Raw genomic sequence first — 12681 nt, 5'->3', positions numbered from 1 at the left:
TGAAAATCAACAATGTGCCGGAATGTGCAAGAACACTCCAGAGTACCGTTCCGGTACTATTTTCTATAGGCAGCCGTGGTGTAGTTGGGCCGAAAACCAAATGACGCCACTGACACACAGACACGTAAAGTAAAGCATTCTGACACAATGGACGTTGATAGATGAAATGGTAGCCGTGTTAGTCCAGAGATGATAGACAAAAAGAAGGAGATGTGATACCTTTCATTGGACTAACTAAACAATAATTAATCACAAGCTTTCAAGACCTCAAAGATCTGTTCTTCAGGTGAAAGTAGGAAAGTAGAAAAAACATCAATCTCTCATTCCTACTTTCATCTGAAGAAGAGACCTTTGAGGTCTTAAAAGCTTGTGATTAATTATTGCTAGTCCAATAAAAGGTATCACATCTTCTTTGTTTGACAAGATGGAGAAAGACACTTTGTGGAAATACTTGTAGAAATTAGATAAATGCATTATCTATTGTATGTGTAACTAGAAGTTCAGTATACAAATAAAATGTGAATTTGTATAATAATTCTTGTTTAAGAATATCAATATTTGAGTGGTGCACCGATACCTTCAGATTTAGGACTACACCAATACACACTTTTCACAAAAGTTGCTAAGTTACTAGGTGCCTTGGTTACTCTAGAAGACTGAATGAATGCAGTACTTAAGTATTGTTGCGGATCAAGTCCTCCCAACAATTCTGTGGCTACTTTCGAGAAGAAAATGTACCCATTCGCAGTACCAGAATTGTGTTGAATGGTTTGAGGAGCGTGACAGAGATTTCTGACAAGTTGGTTTCTTATCCAACCACTGGATAAAATCAAGTTAGTGGGCCCCTGTTATAAATAGAAGTACAGTACTTAGTTATAAAATAAATGTTTGAACACATTCCAGTTTAAAAGTCTCACTGAAAGCCGCACATTTCAAATTACTCATTGTAGATTGGCATCTTTGGAAATATTAAATTGTGTCTCGTTTGCCAAGTGGCAGGAGTTCAAGACTGTTGGCCCTTCCGCTTGTTATAAACACTAATTGAAGTAAGAAGATGTAAGATTATTAGCTGGTATTGAGGCCATGACCTTGTTTCAAAACCACACAGATTTGTGCAAAGATTAATTCAGGGAAATTGAGATGTTGGTTCATTTCATTATTTGATTAGAATGTTGGTGACTTCTTATCCTGTTGTCTGTTATGTACTAGCACAACTGTCTTTCTGCATTATTTACCCAAATAAGAAGAGGCTCTGCAGGGGGACATGTTAATGATTACACTATGGTGTACCAACACTACTTAGAGAGAAGACATGTTTGAGAGCTCGATGGAGGCCACAGGGCACTTTCAAAGTAGCTTCTAATAATATATATTTTTTTACTTTCCCTCATATTTCTGTGATATCTGTAATTATTCTGAGTAGTTATTAGTGCCGTTGCTGAAATAGTGAGAGGACTATGGAAATAACCATAAAGAGTAAGTGCAAGAGAAATGAACAGTTCCAGCAACTTCGAAAGAGCCAGGATTTTTGAAACGGAAAGCACTTTCCCAGGTCCCATGGCAAAAAATTCTGCACCCAGAACTACGCAGAACCAGGGATGGAAAAAAGACTCCCATTGCATAAAATTCAAGATGACATGTCTGAGCTTGTAATATATACACTGCTATGCAATGTAATTTGAAGCTAGTTGCTTTTAAACAGGAAATGATATACAAATCCGACTCTAAACAAAATGTAGAATACATTAATTAACTGTGATATTTCAGACCAAGTTGTTCTTTAAGCATGTCACCATATAAATAAATAGGAGTTGGAATGGCGTTTGGCATCTGGATCTAAGTCAGTGATAAAAAGCAGTGATTAAGAGTTAAAAAAAAAGACGAGAATGGAATATTCCATCACTCAGCATCTGCTTAATATAACCACCATATGAGAATGGAGTAATATTATCATTTACTTGCTCAGGGATGGTATTCAGACTTGGCTGAAGCCTAGAGTTTAAAATAATAAATCCTTATTTGGAATTTACTGTGATTCTTATCTGAAAGTGAGTTCTGTGTATTGTTGCTGTTGAAGAACTGCGTGTGTTCCACACATACAGTGACACCAGAAGTTATTCAGAAGTATTCATTTCCATGGTTTAATGAGTAAAAAACATCCCATGTCTATTAAAGTAAATATGGCGCTAACAACATAATTTCTGTAAATCTTACCCGATGCGTATTATCATCACTTTGTATGTCTCACATTTTCTTATATACGCACATTATGGTAAATGGGTATTTTGAATGCAATGTTTTTAGTGAAGAAAATGTATAGATAGCTCCTTGCAGACTTTTCAATGGTGTACTTCTGGGTCCCTGTGTTGTCACAGGAAAGAATGCAGTTGACACCGAAAACATGTGAGCCGTAAGAGATTGTTGCTTTTCCTATTGGGAAGTAGAGCCAAAGCATAAAGCTTCTGGGAATTTAGCTAAGTATTGCAATAACCAGTGTAAATAGTACTTATTTCTTTCTTTATTTATTTTATTGCTCGTTTTTCAGTATTAGTCAGTTTTTTTGTGTGTGTGGTTTCAGCAACACCCACTTAAACTACTTGTCCTTTAAAATACTCCTAACAAGCAAATGCATGAAGCAGAAGGGGCTTGCTAATCCTTAACTGCAGATTACTTACAATTGTTGGGTCCCGTGAAAGTGAGGTGTACTGACAGTGAAGGAAGTTGAATCTTAAGCACAGCCCAGATGTATCATGGAGCGAATCCCGGGACAAGCTTCCCCAGTGACTTCCTTTTGACATGTATGACCAGCAGAGGCCATATATTACCGTAATACATCCAAAGGACCATTTGGTTCCTCAGAGGGGGTCCTTTTACCTGTAACACAGGAAGTGAACTTGTTGTGGCAAGATGAATGGGCTTCATCTGGGTATAAAGTCTGCTAAATTGTCAATAACATGTAAACAAATGTGTTTATATATTTTTTATAGAAATGCTTCTTCTGTTTGTTAATACCAAATCATGTTTTACACTTGTTTTTCTCCCCAGTTTGAAAATGGATGATTTGAATGTCACCTGACTGATGCAAATACACTTACCAAATATCAATGGGTGACCTCCATTCCCACTGTTGATCAAATCACCTCATTTTTCCCAGTTAAGCAGCCCTATACCAACCCTGAAGCTCAGCCTGACTGATTTTGCATTGCCCTTGACCAGCAGGGGTCACTGTGGCACTGTGCTTTAATACACTTTACTATGCTACTTCTCTGAGAAACTTTAATAAGGGTTGTGAACAAGTTCTTAGCAGATAAGCGTAAAAAAATAAATAAATAAACGGTTTTCAAGCGCCTTGGTAGTAAACCCTGAGATCTAAAATGTTTGTAAGAGCTATCTTCTTTTTACTGTGCACATGCTTCATTGCCCTTATTTAAATAGATAATCAATTTGTTGGAATACAATACTTTCTGAAGAACATGTCAGTGGCTCCCTCATAAATCAAGGAGCACAGCTTCAGGAACTAAATAACACAGGCTTATATAAAGTCAATTCTCTTAATAATTTACCAACATATCCAAGTCAAAAGACTGATACAAATACAAATGCCATTTGTAATATGTAGTAAATTGTGTTGTTTGTTGTTGTTATAAAGCATAGAATGTATTCTTTAAATAAAACTGTGTTTTAAAGAAGTTTTGGATGAAAATACATATTTGCTGCTGCTGGATGCATATTATCTAGGGAGTTTAACCTAGGCGGGCTGCCATAAAGAAATGAATGAAAGGTCCAGGAAAAAACTGCTTAACAATATAAACCCAATGTTCGTGAAAGATTGACAGCTTGCAAACCCACATTTGGCCTAGATGTACACATGCCTGATGTGAACATCACATCTTGCTTGAACTTCATGAAATGTGTGAGCAATATTTAACTGCTAGTCACCAATTGCTAACACTGAACTTGCATTTGTTTGCACATTAGATTTGCTTAGACAGTCTTTTTATTAATACGACAGCACTGAAACTTGTGTAAGAAAAGTGAGCACATTATTTACACCTGAAGTATTGCGCTAGTGTGCTTTGAAGACTACTGCTCCAAAAAATACCATAGTAAATCACCCTCCACTTATTATCACCATATTGAAATGCCCCGGCCAGATTATTACAGGAGCCAAATGGCACTTTGCTTATTAATTTATCATGCATAATATCAGTCACGTGTATCAGTCATACAACTGCTTTCTATCACTGTGGAAATGAAAGCATAAGATTAGACGGTGTACATGTGAGTAAGGTGCATCACAGCACTGAAATGTTCCGATATGAAGTACTACGTAGCATACAGAGCACTGGAAAGTGCAAATAGCTATTGCATGTGTTTAATTATTACAATATGTTGTACATGTACAGTATAGTAGACTGTATAATGAAAAAATATATTTTTTACTAATGCAACTAATCAATCCTATGCCTAGTCCTATATTTTGAGTTCTATAGCATATTTGTTAAATGAACATCTTCTGTGTTAATGCTTATTTTGCCAGGTTGTTGGTGAACTCCTCACAATTTATTCTCACAATTTTTGCTCAGTTCCTTTGAAGTGATGATAAAAAGACAATATTTATACTGTACATCCAGACTATGTTGCTTGAGAAATGCGATTAAGTCCCAACAGACAATGCTGTAACTAATAATGAAAGGTATCACATCTCTGCATTACCCAGCTGTGCAAATGCATACCACCTGCTATATTTTTAGCTTTTGAAGTCTGTAGCTCGATTTGCAGGCTTTGGACTGGCATTGCACGCACAGCTGTATATATATATATATATATAGTTGTCACGATGATGATTTCAAGATTCCCAGAGTCGCCTGTAGAAGCCCCTTTGTGCTGGGTTTGACCTGATGGTCATGAGACTAACTGAGAAATTCCAAGCATTCTTCAGAAACCCTGAACTTGATGAATACCCCATATAAGCTCATGGTATGTGTAAGGCACTCACTTTTAAGTTTTGGTCTTAAAACATAGTATTCCTTTTTATCAGTTGCATATATCACATTCACAGTGTCTTTGTAAATAAACTCCCCACTAGAAAGCAGACAAGACAGCAGCAGATAGCATACTGTATGAAGTAAACTGTATGCAGCACTGTATAAGGGTATCCCTCCCTGCAGAGTTACTGCTGCACCAATCATGAACAACATCTGGGAATCACATGCTTAATAGATGTCAGGACATTGCCCAATCTTGCTAGCACAACAACAGATTGTTTTTGTGTTGCTCTGTGCACTGTCTACTACTAAAGAGTAAAATAGTGTTAGCTTCCAGTTACAAGTAGCCACAACCCACTGGATATTTCCATTGATTTTCTTTTTTATTAGGTATCTGCAATTCCCCTCGTCAGCCACAAGGTGGCACCAAACTATTATTGGGGATGTGTAACCCTCAATGTCCACAAGATGTCAGTGGACACAGGTCCTGTATACTCATGTAAATAGGCGCTATGAGCTAGCTATCTAGAGAGGTGAGAAAAGTGTTAAAATATATGAGAAGGTGAATCACTAAGTATAAGCTCATGGACCTATTTGTGTGAATACGGTAATGATAACAGAAACTTAATGGAGTGTCACCCCTTTTTGTGTAACCAAATATAAATGTATGAAGTACAATTCAAACTCAGAGAAGTTCTACATTAAATATATTTTATGTTTCCACTCTGGTAGATGTATGTCTGTGTCTGGCACAGGAAGCAAAGGTGAACCAGAAAGGGAAGTACAAGCTTTACACAGCTATAGCGTGTTTCAAATGTAATTCTAAGTATTGTCAGCAACATACACTCCCTGCCACAGCTGTAAATTCAAAATTAGTATTATGAAAAAGCTGACGACCATGACATACTGCATATGCACATAATAGTATAAAATAAGAAATGACAATGAAAATTGGATATGTGGTATTTAAGTCCTAGATCTTGTTAGGTAAACAGATTACGTTTTAGTAACGTGGTAAAGTACTGTATATTAAAATAACTGGTTTACAATCTGATACTCCCAAAAACTCATGCTAAATAATGTTACAAAGTTTCATCACAAGTATATAAGCGGTTTTCCAGATTTATGAAAATATGTTAAGTGTGTAAGTCCTTCTCCACTATATCCCTGTTGACAGTAAGTACATTGATTTCTGAGCCTTGATTCTCACTCACTTTTAATGTGAGCTACAGAGTCTCTTGTTCCAGTTCAGTCAATAATCCTGGATGTTTCTAGTTCACAGCTCTGGCACTGCTGTATCTGCTGGTCTCATGACCTCTCGATCACCTTTTTTAGTGATTTCTTGCCTTATGTTCATCTGGTGCAGCAAAAGCTGGAAGAGAGCTGACACAATGAGAGCCCTCAGGAAGCCAGTTGCTCATTTTGTCAATGAATAAACCTGGAAAGACAAAATAAGAAGAATCAATACTTTGGGTAATCTCATCAAGTTGGTAGTGATAGTTTTATATTCCCTTTTGTTGATTGTAGTCATTTTGCATGGTAATACTCCAAGAACACCGTGGCAGGATTGGTAGTGTGGTGATGTCACAGACACGGAAGAAAATACAGGCAGGCACAGTACTGGGGTAAGAACGCTTTCACGATCGTAATTATTAAAGTAAAATAAAGAACAAAACAAAAGGCACGTTGGCCAAAATAGACAAACAAAACATGCAGAGTCACTTACAACAGGACACTGATTTAACATCTCATCCGCAGGAGGGAGCACAAGGAGGTTAAGTGACTTGCTCAGGGTCACACAATGAGTCAGTCAGTGGCAGAGGTGGGATTTAAACAGGTGACCTTCTGGTTACAAGTCCTGGAGTTTAACCACTGGACCACACTGCCTCCTCCTTATGGACTTTCTACTGCTGCGTTTCCTCAGTCCATGTGGGGGATCCTACCAGTCTCAGCACAGACACTGCAGGGCTGTCTTTCTAACTTTGCTCTTTATTGATAATAAATTAACAGGCTGTAGAACACAAAGGTCCTTGAAAGCATTTGGTGGGTCTAGCCATATAATCTAACATACTGTAATACAAATGAATTAAGCAAGAGGTAGATTTTCTGTTTGTCTTGATGTGGCATCATCCACTTTTGACGGTTTTGAGCTCTCTGATTGGGTGCAGCTCATGAGAGCACCCAACCGCAATTCAAGATTCTTCTAGGTGCTCAAGGCAGGTGCGCCCACTTAGAACATATCAGTGCTACTCGATTTGATTAGGCATTGCTCTGGTTTAGGGCATGTAATGCTGGTAAACCCATGGCCCCATGATTACTCTGGAAGGCTGAATGAATGCTCTAGTTAACTTAATGCTGCACTTGTACCCCAGTGACGATGGCTACTTTACAAGATGATAATGCACCCATCTGTCGTGCCAGAATTTCAGAGATATCGTCGTCTGTGCATCAGTTGCACAAAATATTACAGTCTGAATGAATTAGCATCCTGTTAAGAAAACAAGGCGTTAAATTTTTTTTTTTTTTGTAATATCTTTCTAGTTTACATGTTGCTAATCTTTATGTGAGTATTTCCTAAAACTCAATGTAAAGACAAACTGGTGAAAAGTTACTGATAGGGGCATTCCTTATCTGGGTGTGGAGGGTGTTGGTGTCTGGTACTCTTCTGTTGTAATCTCTTGTAGTGATATATCTTATTAGCAAGGTGTGTGTGTCAAATGCATGAACTGTGAGTATTATTAGAAGGACCAAGGGGATATCACCGCTGTAATGGAGAACAGTTACAAAATGAATTGTGAGTACAGAGAGGTTACCAAGTTATACTGGAAAACAGAAACAAAAGAGAAAAATTATTAAAGAAGGATTTCACCACAGGTTAGGTATGAAAACCCTGTAGTATAGTCCCCTGAGGTTAAGCCTGAACTCAGTTTGCTGACACTCAGATATAATAAGCTTTCAGCTGAAGCAAAGGGTAATCACTGCATTAATGATACCTGAAGTTCTGGACTGCTGAAAAATATCTCTTTAAGGACATATACCTAACATACACATAGTTCCACTAAATTTGACCTAATCTTAATTACCGTTTTTGTACATTTTTCTATATGAAAGACACACACATTATGGTAAAAGCGTAATTTACTTTTTAATGTTATTATTTTTGTAGCAATTAATCATGATCATTTTCACTATACTGTGTTCTGATTCCTTTATACATGTATTTGCCACTAGGTGGTGCATGTTGTACACAATTCTGTGCTGTAGACCCCTAAACAGCACTGACTAAGTAAACATTATTTTTATAAAGGCAGTCCAAGTCATTCAAATATACATGATCTATCCCCGTTTTTAACAAATTAACTGTTAAATGTTCTATTAAATGTACTGTTTTTGGCAGTAACTATATTTGACAGCTTTCCTCTTCCACACTTTTCAATGAATCCAAAAGAAGCTGATGGGAGAATAATTTATCGGCCACCATTGTGAGGAAAAAATTAATTTGATAAGAAAAAGGATTTAAACTTGTTTTTGTTGATACTAAGTCTGTCTGACAGTAAACCAGAGAGGCTGTGGTGTAATGTAATCTGTAGCAGTACAGATAAATGTCACGTTCTCTGCCTGGCAGTGCTACAGGGTACACAGTACGTAAAAGAATGTAATTATCCTAGACATGCGGGTGGAAACTGCATTAAAGTCTTGTAACTCCACAAAATAATACATCATACCACTGAAATAAAAACCGACAAATGGATTACCTCTTGAATAAGCCGGCAGACTGAGGAAAGAACAATACAAGCCGAGCATTGAAAAAAACCCTTAAACTCAATTCATTTTAAATTCAGTGGGTTTTTATCTGCAGCCCGCAAGTGGAGATCAGGTTATGGAGGTAATTATCACACAGGCAAACTCTTACCTGAGGCCCACCTGTTCAGCTGCATTAGGCACTGCGGCCCACTTTTAGCACTTCCTAAGAAAAATGACCAATTAAAAACACTTTTAAACCTGTAACACTGTAAAGAAACCGAATCTAAATTGTTATTTTTTCATTGGAATCTTATTATTTCTTTAGTATTTTATTGTTGCTTTTCGTTATTATATACTGTATATAATAACGAAAAGCAACAATAATATATATTGTTGATTTCTCTGTTTGCTCAAATACACTGCATGATTGATTCTGAAGCACTTTCTTACACAGAGTTTTAGAATAGTCTGTGAAGCTGTAACATTAAAAAAATATATTAAATTTTGTCCTTCGATCTCATTAGTTGGCTGAAATGTTGTGCTACGAAAGAACACCAGACAGTACACACATTACCATAAAGGCAATATTTTACCAATTTCTGATCACAATTAAATCTCTGTTATCGGATATTGCCTTTTAACCTTGTCTGTGTGGTATCTACCAATACTTTAAAACAAGACCAAGGCATCTGTTATATAATAAAGTTCTCATTATAAAATAGCTATAATATAACTAGAGAAGACAGTACATTAACAGCAGCATTGGCCCAAATGTTTGTCTCCTTGTCTTAGTTTCTTATGGTTTTACCTGTTATCTCCTTATGACATAATTTGATCGATCACTTAATTTGATCAAGGCTGACTAATCCTGCCATTGCAGATCATTTGATAGGGAGCACTAGCTTTCTGGGAAAAATAGCATATTAAAATACAGTTCATCTGGCATGCAAGGCAACAGCATTAACAAGACTTATGTTGCTTTTCTTTGTGTTCAGACAAGTATAAAAGAATCACATTTTTCATCAATTATTTGTTTTTTTCTGCAATAATGCACCACTAGACTTGCTGATTACAAATTAATTTTTGTCTCCGTGCAAATGTAAAAAGATTAAATGTTTTAGCAAACATTCATCTCTTGGCTTGACAGCATAGAATTAATACAATTATTTCTTATTCATATATATATATATATATATATATATATATATATATATATATATATATATATATAACAAGTAGCTTTCGAGTTAAGGTGAGAGAAAGCAATAAATTCAAAAACAAATGGGTTATAGGGAGATATGCAAATAAAGCATTACAAGAGCCAATCAAATCGCGTGAAAGTTGCCTAACGGCTTCTACATTCACAGCGTTTTAAAAGTCAAAATACAGTAGCTGCATACATGATTCGCCCTTTTTGGGGCTCATCAGTACAGCGCAACTGCATCATTCAGTCCTGGAGTTCATTCCTGAAGTTTATTCAAGAGGTAATAATGAAATACATATATAATGTATGCAGATCTAATATATTACTATTTATTGCAATCTTTTGATTTGTATTGCGCACTTGCTGTTTCTGCTCATATCATTTATTTGCCATACTATTCCAGCAAAAGTTACAAGGGTGATCTTCTAAAGTGAGGTGGGCTAGCGTATTAACATTGCAGTGTGTAAATGGTTTTTAAAATGTATTGTGGATTTTAAAGTCTTGCTTTTCATGTATATGTGTAAAGATTATCTCACATCACTGTGGGTAAGAAAACACCAAGAAATCTATCATTTTTAGGCTTCAGTTCCTTATTTTATATTGATGTGTCATAAAACTATCTGAAGGGCAGAATTAACTTAGCCACATTTAGACTTCACTTTTGTGGGTAACAGCATTAGAGTAAGTTATCATAACAATATAGTTAAAGAGAAAATTAAAATAACAGGTAGATGCCAGTTAAAAATCCTCCAAAAATTGCAATGTCTTCAAATGAGGACAATGGCACTTAATGGGTTAAACACACAAAAACATTACTGTGTTAGTTGCTGCTGCTTTGAATTTGTAGTGTTCAGTTTGCTGACTGCCAATTTCTGAGCTCAATTGTGCAATTAAGTGCTTCTAAATCTTTGTTTGCAGTGATCAGAGTGAAAGCTGTATTATGTTGTGTTGCCAATCAGAAAATAAGTTGAAAATATGTGCTTTTTAAAAATACATATTTTTGAGAAAAACATGATATATATATATATATATATATATATATATATATATATATATATATATATATATATATATATATATATATATATATTCAACTTTGAATGTATGGAACGTTCACTTAAGCAAGACATTCAGCAAAAGAAAACTAGTCTCCCACTGCCTTCCAATTCTCTCCATACATTTAGAAGACCGTTTCATCTTCAGACATTGAAAATAAAAAAAGCCTCTCCAATCCAATTATAAAAGAACATTACCGGTAACCGTTTAAAATGCAGCACAACAAGAAAACATCTGCCTGTCCATAACATTCCAGTCAGAGTTGCTATTTCCATACCATAAACCATCCACAAATGGACTTTAGAGTATTTATATCAAAGGAGACTGCTTTTATTTTTGACCTTAACTGAATTATTTCTATTAAATAATGAATTGCATCTCTGTGTTACATTTACAGTTGTTTGGGTGCAGTACACATCTTATAATAGCAATGAAAATAATAACAGTATGACTTTGACTGTGTTCTGATTTCTACCTTGGTTATTGCTGTGTTCATACTCAAATACATAAACACGAAAACAAGAAAAGATCATCCTGATTTGTAGGTTGTGATCAAATATTCATATTATGTGCAGACACGGACCAATAGTGTTAAACCCCATGTCCAAGTTGTTCCGAAAACAGATTTTAAAAGACTGAATCTGAATTTAGCGCCTCTGGTGGTAAACTCCAGAAATAGCACTTTCTCACCTGGTTACACCACACCGTCCTACATATTGGTGTGATAAAATGATTCACAGTTAAGAGACCGTCACATCGAAAATGAGTCAGTTATTTCAATTTCCATCGTCCTGTATGGTACAGCTAGGTTCAATTGTAAAGTTTCCTGCAAAGCTAAGGACTAGGTTACACATATGGAATATGATAAATAAAATCAGTTAAACTAAAAATAAGTATACAAGATAGGTAACAAAAATAACTAACTAAATAAATAACTGAACAGGTTTGGTCCAAACTGATTCTATTCTGTTCTAATGTTTATTGCAAATGTTGTCTGAAATTTCAGCGCATGAATAAGAATTCTCCGGGATTACAGGATTTGAACGCAAGACTTATATAAGTATTCAGGGCAGCAGTGTGGAGTAGTGGTTAGGGCTCTGGACTCTTGACAGGAGAGTCGTGGGTTCAATCCCAAATGGGGGACACTGCTGTTGTACCCTTGAGCAAGGTACTTTACCTAGATTGCTCCAGTAAAAACCCAACTCTAAGAATGGGTAATTGTATGTAAAAATAATGTGATATCTTGTAACAATTGTAAGTCGCCCTTGATAAGGGCGTCTGCTAAGAAAATAAATAATAAAATCATAATAAGTAAAATAGATTATTAGTCAGAAACTCAAATGCCCTCATAAAATATTGACCTCTTGATAGCTTTGAATACGACCAATGCATTTTTAATAATTGAAGAGGAGAGTTAAGGGATTTGGGGTCTTCAATGACAGTGAGGATAAGGGATTCTGTTTCAGGTTTCTATATTGTGGTTGCAATATTATGGAATGGATGTGGACGCTAATCTAGAATATTCTGCATGATTTGATTAAGTCAAATAGACAAATGTTTTGGCTTGTGCCTTCATCGGTGAAAACAGTGGGGCTTGTAATCTTTGACTATTAAAACGCTTGGACTCTGATGCTTAATCGATTATGTAAAATGTACTATTGTAAAAATACATTATTTTTAAAGCCATTT

The sequence above is a fragment of the Acipenser ruthenus genome, chromosome 20 (genome assembly GCF_902713425.1).
Source record: "Acipenser ruthenus chromosome 20, fAciRut3.2 maternal haplotype, whole genome shotgun sequence".
Taxonomy (NCBI): Eukaryota; Metazoa; Chordata; class Actinopteri; order Acipenseriformes; family Acipenseridae; genus Acipenser; species Acipenser ruthenus.
This window is presented reverse-complemented; position numbering follows the sequence as displayed.